Below are 18898 nucleotides of genomic sequence, written 5' to 3' on the forward strand. Positions count from 1 at the left end.
CAGATAAGCATACAATAACTGGGACTCTGATTCCCTGCATGAGTGGAGCCACAACCACCTCCAGAACAAATTAGTCCAAAACTAAACTCCAGAACCAATTAGTCCAAATAAGGATTTATTTCAATGCAGAAAATGATTTCTGTGTGTAGCACTGAACAGTGGTACTTTCTGTAATAGATTCTCTAAATTTCAGCTCTCTGATGATCTGGTACTGACAGCACTTGGGCTGTAGGTGCAAGCCCTGCGGAAGGGCTCATAGTGTACCAACAGTTCTGTACCATTCCCTTGGCCAGTTTAATAATCCAAGCAGTGCATACAGCATCAAGAAGGGATGTGTGTCTCTGACACAGGGTCCAAAGGATTTTTCTCTATTTACTGCTCTCCATAAATATTTTCCAAAGCATGTCACTTGATTTCTTCTTGCTCAAACCACAGTGCTTTGACTGGCCCATTGATACAAAACCCACAAAATTCTACTTTCTTAGAATAGGCATCAGAGAGAACTGTAAGGGTCTAAACTGATCTTCTCTTCCACCACGTTTACTAAGTGAATTTCACTGAGCTGTTAGCACATCTGCTGGGTTTATGTCCTGGCTGCTGGCTTAGGTGGCCAGGGTTGGTTTGGGAGCCAGGGCAGGTTCACCCCATGCTGTGTATGTCCTCATCACTTTATCCCCGGCAGTTTCCCATACTGACTGTGGGGAGTGAGCAGGGAGGGAGGGCAGCAGGGGCCAGCTGGAGGCACCTGCTCTTACACTCATGCGTAATTGCAGGGCGTCAATGCCTGGTTTATGTATGGCAGAGCCCAACCAGTGAAAAGGGAGAACCAATGCGAGGCTTTGAGCCTTTGCCAAAGAACACATGAGCATTTCCAAACAAAATGTCCAAATTAAAACTGATTTTCTCCCACCCAAGTTCCCTTTCCAGGCTACTCCAGCAGAAAAGGCTTCAGAAAAGAAAAGAGGAAAGGGAAAGGGAAAGGAAAAGGGGAAAGGGAAGAAAGAACCCCAACACGTCCATTGATTTTTCTGTACATTACTCTGTTTTAGCCTTCTCTAATCGCACCTGCACGACTCCTCCCTCCCCGGGGCGGGAGAGGCCCCACGGCCCGGTCCGTCCCCTCCCGCCCGCGGTCCCGGTGGGATGCGGTCCATGCGGTCCCGCGCACTCACCGTCCGGCGCGGGGCCGGGCAGCGCCAGCAGCAGCAGCAGGCGCAGCCAAGACGGGCGCGGAGGGGCGCGCTCAAGGCGTGGGAGTCGTATCCCCCTCCCCGTGCCTCCCAGCCGGGGGGTGTTGGCGCTACTGCTGTTACGGAAGGATATGGGGGGTGTCCCCACACCTGCCCTAGGCAGAGGGTGATGGGTGGGCTGTCTTCTCCAGCATAACGCTGGGGGGAGGGCAGCAGCAGGTCCTCGCTGCCATCCAGCTCCCAAGGACGGGGGAGGGATGTTTGTTCCACCTGTTCCCTGCAGTCCCTGGTTCGTGTGGTGAGGTAAGGACAGTCACATCCCTCTGCTCCCCTTGCCCGAGGCTCCCCGGGGCTGTGAGGTCTCTTAGAGCTCTGGAGATGGAGAGCGGCTGTGCTGATGGAGGAAAGTGAGTGCTCCCTGCAAAGACAAGGTGTGTCAGGAAAGGTGAGACAGGCTGTAATAACACAGGAAGGATGAGAGTACACTGCAGTAATTCCTGAGGGTCGCCAAAAGCTGATGGACGGGTAAGTCTTTGCAAGAGCAAGATATGTCTCCACAAGGAGGTCTGTGAAGGGGTTCAGGAATGAAGACCCTGTAGTAAGCCATGGCACTAGTCCTGTTGATTTTCACAGAGTTTCAGAAAGACGGAAGGACACCCAAGCTCTAAGAGCAGGCAGCAGGGCAGGATTTACCAGTTTTCCAAGTAGTAGCCATGTAAAAATAAGGAGCCGAATTCCTTGAGAAATTACATGAAAGAAACCGTCACTTTTAGGGAGGGAAGAAGCCAGTGGGCAACTGGATCTGAGACTTGATAGCCACCATCAAATGGAAAACAACTCAAAAGGACTCTACACACTTTTAAAGCAAAACTTCAGGGGTCCTAATATCCCCCCATGTTGCAGACCTTTCTTTTCCCCTTTCATCTTCGCACATTTAATAGCATGTAATGTTCTGGGATGTCACGAATTCCTAACATCTATTTATGATCACATCCTCAAAAGTCCACCGCTGGTCTTCTCATGGACACCTTTTTCTTCCAGAGAAAGCACTGCAAGCAGTTGTAAGTCCCTGTCAGCCAAAGTGGAGAAAAAAAAAAAAGACTGAAATGTCATAGCAAAGTAGCCTGACATTTCCAAAGAGTTTTTCAGCCATTTTCAATTCAAGCCAAGAAATCACTGGGACAGAGAATTACAAACAGCTCTTTGCAGCTGGTCCATGTGTGAATGCTCAAAAGCTAACACCCCCACCCCAGCAAGGAAAGTGCAGCCCAGGCCCACAGACACACCTTAGTCTCTGCCTTCTGCTCCTAAAAAGCCGGGCTGGTCGGACTTTGGGGAAGAGGCCGAGGCGATGTTTCCCTTATTGCCGAGGGGGGATCCCCTCAGCTCGGCATCCTCCAGCCCCCTCGGAACGCGGCGGGCGCTGGCCATGGTGCTGAACCACCTCCCTCCGGGCTTCTCCGGGCTCCGCCCGAGGGATGCTCTGCCCTGCCGCCGAGCTGCTGGTTATTCATTAACAAGAATGAGAACATATTTCCTACTGTTTCCCTTTTATTTCCCCTCCCCTCTTTCATTCCTAATCTTTCTATTTTTCTATTTCTTTTCCATTTTCCAGTAAGATACTGGAACAGGTTGGCCAGAGAAATTGTGGATGCCCCATCCCTGGAGGTTTTCAAGGCTAGGTTGGATGGGGTTTTAATCTGCCTGGTCTAGATTAAGGTGTTCCTGCCCATGGCAGGGGAGTTGGAACTATATGATCTTTAAGGTCCCTTCCAACCCAAACCATTCTATGATTCTGTTTCAAAATTTTCAACCCGGAGTGTGACTTGTTCACTCAGCCTACCTTTCTGTTAACGAGAGCACAGTTTTTATTTCAAGACCTCAAAAAGAAAGCTAATTATGGAATTAATGTGTCTAATCGCAGTATATTAGGTCCACTAAAAAGTGTCTCTGATGAGATACAGAGATAGAAATGATCACTTGAAGATACTGCAGCCATGCTTCAGAGTCTCCGGAGTGGTCTTCTAAGTGAAATAAATTGCCTCAGTCACTATAAAAATTGACAATGTGTCAGCTGTTTGCTTGTGTACCAAGTTCATGGCAGGAAAAACATGAACTCAGAATGTTCCAATAGTACTCCTTTCATCTAAGTGACTCGATGTTGGAGTCAGAGAATAGAGAAAGGTGATATATATTTTATGGATTTGCCTAGTGTTAGACCATTTTTAACTTCTAAGATGATGCAGCTGGGTCTGAGGGTGAAGAAAGAATGGTACTGTTGTCTACCTTGACTTCATCAAGCCTTATGACACAGTCACAGCATGTTGGAAAATGGTTAGAGGATCAGGGACATGGATTATTGATAAAACCAGATCAATAGGAGAGCTGTGCAGGCAAAAGCCTGCAAGCAAAGGCCTGCACGAGAAAAAGCCTACATGAGAAAATGCCTGCATGAGAAACAGGCCTGAGAACAAAAAGGGAGTTTTTAGGAGGTACAGTGCTGTTCTGATAAAGATGTGCTGACCATAAGAAGGGAGGAAAATCTTTTGATCTCTCAAGACAAAACATAAATAATAGAAGCTTGCCAAATGTAGTCTTTTATCTAACCCAATTATGTAGAAGTAAGAATGCGCCTTTGTAAGTTTAATTAAAGAACTGATAAGCTTGTATTTTCACACTATATAAGTGCCTCTGTATTGCTAATAAACGAAGTTTGCATTACCAATCACATTTATTGTCTGCATGGTTTCCCCCACTGAAGTCAGCAACAGCATCCTTCTTTTCAAGCTGGGTTCTTAAGGTCTGACTCGGTGGATTACTGTGAGGCTGAATAACCAGCTGGGCCATCAGGTTCAAAGAGTCTTAGGGAAGGGTTTGTTTTTACTCTTCCTGGAAGCTGGTTAAAACTGGAGACAGCCAGATCTTTTACCTGAGATGTATCCTTTCTAAAATCTCTATCAATGACCTGGAAGAGAAGACAGAATGTACCTTATCAATTTCACAGGTACAATGAACCACGGGAGGATCAGGGGAAGGAGCAGTTGGAATGCTTGGGAACAGAGCTGTCATTCAGAAAGTCCTGGACAGGTTTGAGGAACAGGAACCCTATGAAATTGAGCAAAGACAGCTGCAAAGTCCTGCCCCACGGAAGGAAGAACTCATTGCAGTAGTGCAGGCTGGACATGACTGACTGGGGAGCAGCTCTGCTGAAAAGGTCCTCGGAGGCTTGGTAGACAACAACCCCAATGTAAGCTAGTGGTGTGCCCTGGCAGCAATGAAAACTAGCAAGATATTGCACTGTACTAATAGGAGTGTAGCTAGATACTGGAGAGAAATTATTATTATTCCTTTCAACCAATCATTTGTTAGACCACCCATGGAACATTGTCATGTGACCAGTTTTTGGGACCCCAGTAAAAGAAAAAGAGTGATGAACTTGGGCAAGTTAGCTGGAAGGCCACCAAAATTTTAAGGGGCATGGAGCACATGTTGTGTGAGGGGAGGCAGATGAAAACAGGCTTGATCAGCCCAGAGAAGAGTAGGTTTTGGGGTGCCTAATAGCAGGAGGAGGTCATCAGGAAGACAGAGCCAGACTGTTCACAGTGATTCATGATGGGAGGGCAAGACATACTGGGCATCAGATGAAAAAAGAGAGAGATGGTCTGGTAGAATATCGCTCACATAACATAAATTTTTGGGTTAGGGCATCCTGATGTTTGGCACTTTCTTTTATTTGGATATGGCATTCAAGAGGCAGCACGGGTACACGCAACTTGAATCAGATGCTTTTTTTCCTTTCTTTTTTTTCCAAAAAAACCAAAAGGAAAAGCAGTAACTTCAAGAAAAAATGGTTTTTTATGAGTTTTGACAATTTGGACAGTCAAGTGTCAAATTGATTTTGTTTCTGGAACAGGATAATTTAAAAAATTCTACTTACAGGCTGGATATTCTGTGCAAAATTGATGATATGCTCACAACATTAACTTCACCAAAGAGTCTGCCGCATGCATTTGATTTCAACCTATTGATTGGTTTCTGATCAGCACTCGAATTTAATTTCCAGGAGTATAGAAATAAATTCTCAGAACACAGTTGGAACTTCTGGTGACCTTTTGATGTTATTTTTTGCCGGAGATTTGGCTGTGCAAAGTACTCAGCATTCTGGCCCTAGTTCAGCAAAGTACATGAGCACCTGGTTAACTTCAACTTCAGACCCCTGTGCTTTTCTGGATCAGGACCAAAGGGGCACTGTGCTGAAAATCCATCCCAAAGGCATGCTTTACGCAGCTAAAAAAACAACGCAGCCTTTTCAGTGGCCCTTCTCATTTCCATTTTTGAAGTAATTTTTTAATAAATAAGCAAATAAATAAAATGAGTCATCCTTCTCCAGCTACACGGCAAAAGCATCATGTGAAGCTTTCTCTGTAAGGACTTGTACTCTCATATGAGAGGCTAATAAAGGGGTACACAGACAAGTGATTGTGATGTTGCTGGGAGTGTGCTGCCGAATTTTTGCAGCAGTGCCTCATCCCAAGGGGTAACATAATTTTGTGTGTTGTTAGCAGCTATTTAGTTTTAGTTCAGGTTTTTATGATACACCTCAGCATTGTAATCTTGTAAGACAAAACTACAAGTGGTCTTCTTGATCAGCTTAGTTTGCAGCTTCATTAAAAGATGAGTTTGTTGTAGATTTCCTCCTCCACACGTACCAAAGTATACAAATCATAACTGTCACCTCTAGCCTGTGCACATAGATGCCTCACTTCTGTGCAATGCAGATATATGTTGTGGAGTTGCAAAGAGCAGGAGTACAAATGCTTCCTGAAAGCGCACAGCTGCTACTGCAGCACTTGAGCAAGGCAGCCTTACTCTTGAGCCAGGAGAACCATGCGCAGGCTGCTGTTTATTCTTATACTTACAGCTGAACACCACTAGATGTCTCCTGCTGCCAGCCCTGCAGCGACAGCCACAGCTGGGGTGCTGCTACAGAGCCTCTCTGCGCAGATACACCCCTTGCACTGAAAAACACAACTTTACTGCCTGGAGAAGGTTCCAGGGAGACGTTATTATGGCCTTCCAGTACTTCCAGAGAATGTATAGGAAAGATGGGGACAGATGTTTTAGCAGACCCTGATGCAAGAGGACAAGGAGTAAGTTTTAAGCTAAAAGAGAGTGGGTTGAGTCTAGATATACAGAAGAAAAATTTTAAATAGAGGGTGGTGCCTAGATTGGTGGTGGATGCTCCACCTCTGGAAACATTCAAGGTCAGGTTGGACAAGGCTCTGAGTAACCTGATCTAGTTGAAGATATTCCTGGCCATGGTGAGGGGGTTGGACTAGATGGCCTTTACAAGTTCCTGCCAACCCAAACTATTCTGTGATTCTGTGATTATTTTTGCTTTGTTGAAAAATGTGTTGTGACATTTTAGAAAAAATATGATTGTACTATGTCCTGAACACCTGGGCAGAGCTATTGGAGATTTTCAACTTTTCTTCCATTCTTCTACTTCACCTTCCTACTCACCATTACCTCTTTGGGGACAAGAGAAATTAATGGATGAAAATTCTGATATTTGGCTCTACACTAGCTAAAGATTGGTCAAGCTCAGATGCCTGAAGAGTTCTTTCTCCCTGAACATCATAGAAGCATAGAATAGCCTAGGTTGGAAGGGACCTTGAAGATCATCTAGTTCTAACCCCACTGCTATGGGCAGAGACACCTTCCACCGGACCAGTTTGCTCAGAGCCCCATCCCACCTGGACTTGAACCCTTCCAGTGATGGGGCATCCACAGCCTCTCTGGGAAACCTGTGCCAGTACCTCACCACCCTCACAGCAAAGAAATTTTTCCTAATATTTATACTGATCTTTCCATGCTGTCTGTCATGTCTTTTCTTTGTACCTGCAAAACTGTTTGGTGTCTTTTGCAAGCTGGACCTTAGATCAGAGCTAGACCAAGCCTGCGAAGGGATTTGAATGGCCTTGTCATTGCATGAGTTCACAGTCTGTACAGTAATGAAATTCATCCATGCGAATTTATGAAAGCAACTTGCTGTATAGTGAATGGGAGGGGACAGACACATGGTCTGAACAGCTCCTAAGTACATCTTAAGAGAGGACAAGAGAGTTATATGTGCAGTCAGTTGTTTGTGTTTCTAGAGAATAATACTGTTCTTTCTTATTTACCACTACAAAACCTTATCTGCTCAAGTACATCCGAGATGCAAATGTTGCCAAGTACAAATGAAATCTTAGCTAATAACTGTTCTGAGGACACTAACCTGAATGATACACAAATTGGAATTAGATTCTTTCACCACATGCCTAAAAAAGTGAACTAGGAAAGAAGTTTCCTTATAGTTTGTCTAAACTGCCACTGACATTCCGTTTTTCCCTAATCAGCGATTGCATATTAGATAAAGCTTGTCACTATGCCAACCCACTTAGAAAGGTCTTGGACAGGAAATAGAGCCAGCGAGGGACACAAGTTCATGAGAAAGAGCTTCCAACATTTTTCCATCTGACAGGAAACTACAGTTACTGCAAAGGATTTCTTGACGTATTCACTCCAAAACGTGGGTCAATAGTCAGACATTCAGCTCATGACTCAGGCATGAAAAATGTAAAACATCTGGCTCAAATCTATGCTATGAACAGAGAGATTCATGACTTTAAGCTAAAGGCTCATTGGATCCACTTTTAAAGACAATTAATTTTATTTGAAAAACAACTGTGTAGCAACATTCTGCAATATTCTAGTTGTTAGGACTGAGCCAGTGAAATGCCTTCCTTTCATCAACAGCAAATGGAGGAGTTGCAGAATATAGCACTATTCTGAATTATCCAAAAATACAAAGTGGTCTTTATTTTTGCATTTTTTAAGTAAGTCTGAAGCATTGATCATGCAGACAACTTGGTGGTATTATCCAAACTAGACCTCAGAAGATAATCACAGAAATCCATAGAGATGGATACAGATTTGGCACAATAAAGTCACATCCATCTTAATGATACTTGGCTAGTTCAGAGCACAGGAAGGCATGCTCACATCTGTCTGTGTGAGTCTGTGCAGACATGTCCACAAATTCCAGCTTCATGCCTAATTCTCTCAGTTGCCATCAAGGGTGATGCAGGAACATGTTGCTGCTATCATTCCTCACCATCACTCAGACACCAACAAAGGAATGCAATGGAGCAACTTTATTGGCTCCCTGTGTTCAAGGCTGATTCACAGGTGCAGAATTGTGGTTCTGAGGCATCTGGAGGAACAGCTTGAAAACGTGCCTATAAGATCTGCCTGCTTATGGCCAGTCCTTACCTCCATTTCTTTTTGTGGCCTTGTAGCATAGGAAGAGATATCTGTAGTGCGGACTGGGATGCAGTGGTGATGTGATTTTTAATTACTGATGTATTCTTCTATGCATAATCAACTAGCTTTTTAATAATCAATTCTCAATTACTGGAAGAAAAATTCATGAAGTATCTCTAGGTAGTGAATTTTAGACCATTACTGTAGACATCTTTTGAGCCTTTCTTTATATGATATGGTTTTGTTTGGAATTCCAAGGTCTTTAGCATATCTCTTCAAGCAAATCCATTTCCCATTGTTCCTACTTCTCACTAAACCCCTTTTCACAGGGGACCTTTCCAATGGCTTTCCCAGACCTGGAGATAGTAATGCCTTTCTTACATTAGTTACCTTTAATTTCCTTAAAAACTGGGAGCAGCGCTGAAGTCTGGGGGTGCAGAAGGGCTCACGCAGTACCAGGCTCTGTGCTGGTCACAGGGCAGCACACAATGCAAACAATAATTAGGACAAACTCAGGAAGTTGCTTTAAATGTGGATTTTGTTCAGGATGAAAATACTCCCATGGGAACCAGTGCATCAGCTGCTTCCAGCCTGACAGGGAAACATAATTTGGATGGGAACAGGTGGAATTCTTCCCAGTGTGTGAGTCATTTTTTCTCTGGCTTCCCTTACAGACTTTGGTAGAAATCCTAATGCAACACACACTGTTCTTTTTAGTTTTTTGTTTTGCTCAAAACCCAATCAAATGGGCAACATGCAGGATGACTAAGCTGGTGAACAGAACTGTACTTTTCAAAGTTGTTGATTTTGGCTGGAAATCTTGGTTTTGTCTCTTTGTTCTAATAAAATAGAGATGGATAACTTGGGCTGCAGATAACCTTTTCTCTTCCAGGGGAAAAAAAAAAAAAAAAGATTATTTTATACCTCTTTGGATCATGAGTGGTCTTCCTACAGATGGGGAGAAGGACCAAGTGAAAACAGTATTATTCAGTCACTCCTGAGTAGTCAAAATTTTATAAAAATCTTGAAAATCAGATTACAGTCCAAGTTCATAAAACATCAGGAATATCTAGTTTTTCATTTCAGGTGAATTACAGGCCTTGGAGAGGCAAAAATTCCTGTTGGAGAAATATATTAAATAAAATTAAGTTTATCATGCTCCTTTGATGTGTCCACCGCTGTTCCCCTAATACTGTTTCTGCCAAGGCCCCATCATCACTACACAGAAACTGGGAATACTATAGGTGCTACAGCACAGTACAGATGAAATTTAATCAGAAATATCCAACACACCAAGAAAGCCTCACTGCTGGAGCCAGGAGTGTCTCCTGTGTTGACTAGCTTGGGGTTAGCCCTGCTAGAAGCTTGTTTCTTTATTGATTTTTCTTATGTGCATTTTTCTCTCAGGCAAGAGAAGCAAGCAACAACCTATACTCAAGCATTTCTGAGATAAACAGAAGGGGGAGACCTGCACCATGAAGCTTCTTATACTTGTGTTTTCTGCATCTCTCTCCTGCTGCCTGCCCCTGAAATGCAATAGAGCAAAAGCCCTGAGTCTTCCTATTAAATGAATCTTCTCCAAGGTTTGAAGGGAAGTGGAATAAGAATAGTGAAAGCTCAGAGTGGTACAATGTGAGGTTTCTTCGTTAGGTGGAGCAGGAGGAGCAGGAAACATTGGTAACTAACACACCCAGTAGTGAACCCTCCAAGAGCAGAAATCATCTTCCCATGAAGAATTTCTCATCTGAGCTTTGTGCCATCTGCTCTAACAGTGCCTTGATGTTGTTGTGCCAGTCAAGGTTTTCGTCTGCTTCCAAAGGTGTTTGTTTTGCCTGAGTGAGAGATTGGAAACATTTGTGAACCATGAGTATTTTCACAGAGAGCAGGAGAAACATTTCCTGGACAGCCTTAAATATATCCCATGGCTTGAGGTGAACTCTATCTCAAAAATCCTCTAGTCTGCAAGCATCCAAATTGGAGAAAACAAGCTCTTCTGTCCCAGTTTAATAGGTGACAGCTGCAGATTTTGAAAAACTTACCTGAGGTGGTGCATCAATGCAGCATTTCATAGGCTGCTCGGTTCTTTTGAAGGCTATACCAAATTTACATGCAGAACAACTCAGGAATGGCCCAGCCTATCTGGTGGGTGATGTACACAGCACATGGGCAGCAGATGGGGCAATTGCTGGGTGCATTGTGCTTACAGCTGGCTTACATATCTGCCCACAAATCTGCCCCATATCTGCATGGATCCTCTGTGAAAGTCAGTATTTGAACCTCCAGCTCATTCCCATATAAATGATATGGATCATGAGCTATATTTAAAATTCAGTAGAAGAAATTTTTTTCCAACTTATAAAAATGTTCACAGTTTCACCAATCTCAGGATGAAATCAACACCTTCAAAGGTATGACAGAGATAAATAAAAGCAGCTGCCATTGAAAGCCTTGAATTCTCTGGGTGTTCTACTGTACATGTGGGAAGCCTTTCTCCCTTATTTGAAAAACACATGGGTAAAATATGTATTTATGTGTATACATTTGTATTTATAAACATAAGTCTTCTTCTTAACACTGTTGAAGCTGCAGGGATGCTGATACCTAAATCTAGGGCTGTTTTGGCAAAGAATGTCATCTCCAGATACAAATGTTCTTGCTGAACTATTTTTTTTTTCCAGAATAAGTAAAACAGATAAATATAAAATTTAATAAATATAAAAGAGATAAATCTCTAGTGAAATTCTCCTGAAATTACGTCAGAGATTAAATTTTGTCCCACGTTCTTCTGTGTTAACAGCTTTCTTCCAATAGTGTTGGCTTCTTCTAAAGGTGGAAAGACAGAAAAACTGTTTACCCTACCAAGAGCTGCTTGTGTTTCTTGAGCACAATGATTATAAAGGCTGGCATTAGAGGGGTTTGCTCTGAGGACAATGCATCTTGATCTGGGTTTGTTGGTCCTTGTGTCTATCGTGCAACTTTCTCAGGGACATTGTGTAAAATCCCACAGATAGGCAGGCAATATGGCTAAATGAATAAAAACCACAGTTATAATGGAAGGAAGACATAAACCCTGTCCAAGGCTCCTATTTTACATTTCCATGACACTGGTTGTCCAGCACTTCAGCCTAAACTGCCAGGAAAAGAGGTTTTTCTCCAGTCTCCTCTGTGATCATGGTTGCCACAGAGCAACTCAGTCCTTTTGCATAATCTTTATAATAGATAATTATCCTTATTGGATAATAAAAAGATTGCCCATAAGTGTTATGGTGTGGTAAAAAACCTCTGCTGTTGCCTGCCTTCGCTCTCACCTGACTCCATGCTTCTGCTCTGACCTTGGATATCTCATTAAATAGGTCTTCTCATGTGAGAAGCTTGAAAGAAGGACATTCATCCAAATCCTTGAGGTCTTATTCCCTTGGCAAAGCTTGTCCCAACCCAGCAGTCCTAGCAATGCATCTTGAGCGTGATCTGCCCAGCTGCTTTTCTCTCACAAGCAATAAATGTTCAAATATTAATTCTAATTCTCATTCTCATGGGGAATCAGGCCAATCCACATTATGTCAGGCTGTGAAGCAGACTTTCCAGAAGTTTACACCCTCATATCAAGAGGTTCTAGACAAACATGACACAGTTTCAACTTTGAAAGATGCTCTTAGACCTCATGTTGAAGGCAATTTTGCTTTTCATACACTCTGGGCATGATTAATTCAGTCTGCATTTTAATTTATCTGCTTTTGAGATTGTGTGTGGGTGTTGGTTGTGACAATTAGTGTCTGTATTTTGGTGTTCTGGTATGTTTGTTTTATGGCACGTGGATGGGAGCTAGTTGTATTTTACAGAGATGTTTGTTGCAAAATTGAGGGGTATAGATAGGATTGAGGGAAATGGTATGCCAGTCTCTTCTGCTTAATTCACCACGTAGTGTAACAGTGCCATGAACTGGAAAGGCATGTTTCAGGACTCCTAGATGACTTTGGGGTTTACAATCATCTATCTATGATAGTTTGGCTGGTCCTTTAGAGTTGTCTTTGAAAATTTTCTTCTCAAAGGCAATACTGCTACCTGTGTAACTCCAATGGTATGGTTTTTCCATCTACAGAAACTGAAATCTCTTAGCTTATGAAATATTTTAAGGTTTGGCAGATCCTTGGGCATCCTATGGGCATGAAACTGCGTTCTGGTTGGCTTGCAGTGTGACTGGGAGCTGTGAAGATATGGAAGCTTGTATTTTGCAGGATTTATTTCCAGCAAATATATTTTGTAGCAAATATTGCAACATTTGAACTTGGTAGTAAAAAATTTAAGAGTCAGCATCTCAACTATATTCCCATCCTATAAATTCTGATGAACTAAAATGGTTTTTTAGTTAATAATCTCCCATCAGGGATAAAACTAACATCTGGAGTTTGTAATGAAAAATGAGAGCGAGATCATCAGAATAATCAATAACCTTGGGACTGGGACACTTTGCTCAGACTGGATGGAATGACCTAAATTAAAACTCTCTTAAAAAAAAAAAAAAGGTGCTAAATAAGTCTGACTTTGGGAAGTTGAAGCTTACAAGATGCTCTTCATGTCCCAGATACAGGGTATGGTCAATCTGTTGTTCTGGGTAAAAAGTCACTCAGTTTTGACCAGAAATCCCACACTGGAGTTGAGAAGAAGTTTATCAAAAATTTTGAGAGGTTTTGGGACTTGATAGTGGACACACAAGAAAAGTTCATGCCAGCAGCTTTTTCCAGTCCTCAGATCATTACTATGATCGTAACTGGGTAACTACTGACTTACTTGAATTCTGTCCCTGGGTGATGCCTTAAAAAAAAAAAAATCTGTTTTACTCATGGATAGGATTTTTCAGACTGCAAATAGCACAGGGACTTGAGATCAGCAATGATAAAAACTCATGAAGGGGCTGGCTGTGCACACTGGAGTCCCTAAGGAGAGCTTGAGCATTTGTATATTGTGTTTTTCATTGTGTTTGCTTAATGTGAGGACCAGCTGCCTTTAAATGGCATAATTAATTTCTAAATATGTAAGGCTGTGCTGGTTAAGCTACATTGTCATAAAATTAATAAACCCAGTCCACATGTAAAATGCATTTCTTCCTGAATATTTACTTGAGTTTTCTTGTAGACAGGTATGTTTAGCATCATCAGTGGCCACACTTCTGCTTTTTAAATCATTTCCTAAAGCTTCATCTGACATAAATAAGTAAATGGACGGTATGACTCATAAGTGAAAAGAAACACATGTATATTTATGTAGCAAAGTTCAACAAACTTCAATTTTAGATGTCTAGTACTCAATGTAGAAAGCAACCCTACCCCAGAAGGCTTCCTGCTGCAAGTTTAATTGCAGGTTTCTGACCATTTGTTCCCTGAGTGGCGTACAGTGAGTTCTGTTCATTTCTCCTACCCCTTTAACGCTGACTTCTGTGCATTTCCCGTGTGAAATCATCCAAACAGATTTGCAAACTCTCTTGTTTTCACACAAAGATAGTGCCCTGGAATCCTGGCTCCTACATGAGACAAACACCCACCAGTGCCTCCAAACCAAAGGAGCTTGCGATGCTCTCCATCAGATCACTGACACACTTGGTGGCCCCAGCTGAGACCACACCAGGTTCTTTACAAGCAGAAAAAGACAGTCTGTCAGATAAAAAGGTGGTGCAAAGGAGGAGCGATGCTCCGAGGTGCAGTGATATTAAATGACTGGCCGGTGGTCAGCCCTTACCAGGACTGTGAGTAACACCCAATTTGGTGTTCCATTCTGTGATAAAGGCAGCAAACCTCCTCTTGCAGTCCACCAAAACTCTTGGCAAAATGCCATAAATTGCAAACACAAATTATTGAAGCTGAATGCGCCCTGTGCTTGCAGTTAAATGGCAGCCTGCTCTCCTCTTTTGTTCCACAATTCCTGTCCTTGTACGCCAAATCACAGTGAACCATAGCAATAAACCCATTTAGTGACTCTTGAGTGAAAATAAAAATGATTTTTCATTTCATGAAGTTGTCATCAGAAATGATGTATGTAATTAGAAGACAGAAAATCTGCTAGGCTGCCTGAAGGCTTATGCCAGGATGCAGCCCACTGTGTGCTCCCTGTGCTGACTTCAGTTTTGTGAACATGGTCTGATAACTGAGTGGGCTCAGGAACTCCCTCTGAACTGACAGGAGGATGGGAACAAGTGATACTCAGGCGTGTCAAGCTCATCTGCTATTGTCGTCGTGATTCCTATGGTGCCAAGTCTGTCTGATGTTGGACAATGGAGGCTAAATTCACCCATGATGTAACTCTGCCAAAGGCCAACAGAGCTCTGCCGCTGGAGGGATTAGTCCCTCCTAAATCTTTTTCAGAGTGTTGGATGTGGTGCAGCTGATGTGTTAATGACTCCTGACATGTGCTGCAGGACTGTTTTTGCAGAGCAGCTCACAGGGAATCTCTCATGCAGCTCAATTGCTATTAATTTACATTACTGGAGGTGGTGTGCATTTCCCACATGTCATCTTGAAAACAGACCCCCCCAAAAAAGCTTTACTAGTGAAGCAGATCACAATGGGAAGCAGCTGATCCACACAGCCTCCCAGTGAGGGTAATCCCAGCTCCAGCAGTAGAAAAGTAAACAGAGAGGCTGGCTGAATGTGGGCATGTGGACAGTGCTAAAAGAGAGCAGGAGACTTACAGGCTGCCTGGTAGCAAGGAAGAGAAAGTTTCAGGAACAGAGTAAATGAGCTGCCTCCTTTCTCACAGACACAGCCTAGCTGTATGAAATCTCCAGCATAACCTGGCTGAACACTTAATGATATAAACCTCATACAGCAATGCTTTTAGGAACCATTTCTCTGAAACACTGGTTTTATGGTCTGGGTGGAAATTACAGTATGTAAAGCATTTGTCACTTTTTCTTTTTGTGGAGAAGCAGAGTACTGTGGTTTAACTCCAGCTGGCAGCTCAGTCCTAGACAGTTTCTTGCTTATCCTCCCTTGGTGGGATGGGGAAGAGAATTGGAAGAGTAAAAGTTAGAAAACCCATGGATTGAGATAAAGAGAGTTTAACAGGCAAAGCAAAAGCAAAACAAGAATTCATTCACCACTTTCCATGGGCAGGCAGGTGTTCAGCCATTCCCAGGACAGCAGGGCTCTGTCACACATGACTTGGGAAGTTAAGTATCGTAACTCTGAATGTCCCACACTCTCTTCTTCTCCCCCAGCTTTATCTGCTGAACATGATGTGATATGGTCTGGATTATCTCTTTGGTCAGTCAGGGTCAGCTGTCTTGGCTGTGTTCCCTCCCAGCTCTTTGTGCACCCCCAGTCCTCTTGTTGGTGGGCCGGGCAAGGAGTAGGAAAGGCCTTGACTCAGTGTAAATCCTGCTGAGCAGTAGCTAAAACATGCCTGTGTTATCAGCACTGTTTCCAGTGCAAATCCAAACCATAGCCCCATACCAGCTGCTACAGAATAAACTATCGCAGCCCAAACCAGCACACGGTGCTTAAACATGAACTGGGGAAGCCCATCTTTGGAAAATTTCCACAAAAAAGAGTTTAAGGCTTAATTACAGCATTGTGGGACACGTGTGAAACTTGACCAGAAGCACCGGCTACAACACCCATTAGTCATGTGAAAGAAATACTCATTTTCCTGGAGCATGTGCACAGACTGTGCACTGGGACACCTGGGGAATGTAGAGCCTGTTTATGAGATGGTTTGCCTTGTGAATAAGCTTTTTCAAGTCAATCTGAAAAGTCGGTCCTTCACCTCCAATTGCCTCCCTTCACTGCGCTGTGCTGAGCCAGCCCATGGCTCTGGTGACACCCTAAATTCTCCCACCTTTGGACTCCTCCATGGAGGAAAGGTACGGCCAGGTTCGGGCTCTGCCTCCTCCCCAGGGCTTTTATCAGTACTCTGTGGTTTCCCGCAGCTGCCAAGAGCGGGGGATCCTGGCTGCTTCCAGGGCTGGGGGACAGGGTGGCTTCTGTGGGACAGCCGTGACACCTAGTGGTGACACACGCGAGATCCCGGGCAGCCGGGAGCTGCTCCCGCGGCCGGCCCTTGGAGACCATCGCACAGGTTTTCAGATGCCACGAAGTATAAATAAAGGGCACCAGCTTTCTCTGAGACCACCTGTGGGAGCACCAGAACACATTTTCAAAGGATCTCCACATATTTAAGGAAGTTTTGCTCTGCTCAGATTTCCTGCCAACCTTTTGAGGATTCCTGTTTCCCTGTGTCACCCTCCTGATCCACACTCCAGCAGTCTCTGTGAGCCAGCCCCCCTGCAGTGGGAGTGTGGCAACCACAGAAACCCTTCTGCACACCTTGAAACCAGTTTACATGATGAACAGAAAAAAACCTAAGGGACCTAAACACAGCAGTGCTGGGAAGTGAAACATTAAACTTCTAGCTTGCAGGCATCCAGAGTGGGTTCTAAATCCCTGTTTCAGGTCCAATGCTGTGGTCATCTCCAGTGATCACAGAATCATAGAATCATAGAATGCTTTGGATTGAGAGGGATCTTAAAGATCATCTAGTTCCACTCACCCTTCCACAGGCAGGGACAGTTTCCACTAGACCATGTTGCTTCAAGCCTCATCCAACCTGGCCTTGAACACTTTCCAGGGATGGGGTATCCACAACTTCTCTGGGCAACCTGTGCCAGTGCCTCACTACACTCTGACTAAAGAACTTCTTCCTAATATCTAATCTAGATCTCTCCTCTTTAGTTTGACAGCTGGATGAAGAGCTGCACATGAGCCACGGACAGAGACTGGACGTTGTCTCTAGGTGTGGTTGTGTTCCTTACCATAGATCTGTTTGGGTCACAACAACCCCAGGCAGCACTACCAGCTTAGGGAAGAATGGCTGGAAGGCTGACCACCAGAAAAGGACCTGGAGTGCTGGTTGACAGCAGCTGAACATGAGCCAAGGTGTGCCCAGGTGGCCAAGAAGGCCAATGGCACCTGGCCTGTATCAGCAATAGTGTGGCCAGCAGGACCAGAGCAGTGACTGTCCCCCTGTACTCAGCACTGGTGAGGCCACACCTCAAATCCTGTGTTCAGTTCTGGGCCCCTCACTAACAGAAGGACATTGAGGGGCTGGAGCATGTCCAGAGAAGGGCAATGGAGCTGGGAAAGGGTCTGGAGCACAAGTGTGGTGAGGAGTGGCTGAGGGAGCTGGAGAAAGGAGTGTGAGGGGAGACCTTATCACCCTCTACATCCACCTGAAAGGGGGTTGCAGCTATGTGAGGGTAAGTCCCTTCTCCCAGGTAACAAGTGATAGGACAAGAGGAAATTATCTCAGGTTGTTCTAGGAGAGTTTTAGACTAGATATGAGGGAAAATATCTTCACTGCAAGAATTTCAAGCACAGGAACAGGCTTCCCAGGGAAGTGGTGGAGTCACCATTCCTGGAGTTATTTTAAAAGTGTAGATGTGGTGCTTAGAGACATGGTTTAATGACCTGGCAGTGCTGGTTTAATGGTTGGGCCTGATGATCTTAAAGGTCTTTTCCAACTTGAATGATTCTAAGGTTCTATGATTTTAAATAGGGCACACACCCAAGCCCACATGCCAATGATCTACAGTGTTCCATCCACACAACCTACTGCCCACTTTGCACTTCCATGTAAAGTGTAAAATGTAAATTCAAAGTTTATGTCCAGAACCCTTCCAATGCAGCCTGCTGTACTGAAAGTGAGAAGTGAATGCTGATGCAGACAAGGGCAAGGAGATATGCATGAGATATCAGAAAATTTGGGATGTCTAAACCAGAGCAGAACTGTAAGTGAGCTGCGCATGCCTCGAGGGATACTCAGTGCTCTGCAAGTGCTGGGTAAATAATTTACAGCCAATGGCAGTGTGATGAAGGTGCTGCAGGAGGAAAGAGACCAATTAGACCATGGGGAATGATTGACTACAGGTGAAGGTCACAAATCTTTGCAAATATACAGTAGAGTTAATGTTGTGAAAGATTTACAAGGCCTGAGTAGGCACAGGAAGAGGGTTGGGGGTGGCAAATTTTGAAGCAGTACAAAAGTTGACAGCCATGTCTTGGCAGGAGATGAGCAAGCCTGTCAGATCCTCAGTAGCAAAGAAGAGAAGGGAGTGACACCTTCGGAAGCCCCAGCTGGGATGGACTATGGAAGTCTTCATGTCACAGATTGTCACAGTCTTGAAGAACTTTTAAAGCATCTCCTTTTGTGTCTCTGTGTAAGGTGGCCCTGCTAAGGAGGTGCCTCAGAACCTTCTCCCAAAAGAGCCAGAAACTGCATATAGTAACATAATTTAAAAGTATGAAAGCAGAAGGGAGTAAGAACAGCTTGGGAACAAACTTTTATAGGGACATCGTGAAAATGCCAGCAAATGGAAGAAGCAGCTGAGGCACAGTTCACACCACAGAGAG

The sequence above is a fragment of the Corvus brachyrhynchos genome, unplaced genomic scaffold (genome assembly GCF_000691975.1).
Source record: "Corvus brachyrhynchos isolate BGI_N302 unplaced genomic scaffold, ASM69197v1 scaffold44, whole genome shotgun sequence".
Classification (NCBI taxonomy): Eukaryota; Metazoa; Chordata; class Aves; order Passeriformes; family Corvidae; genus Corvus; species Corvus brachyrhynchos.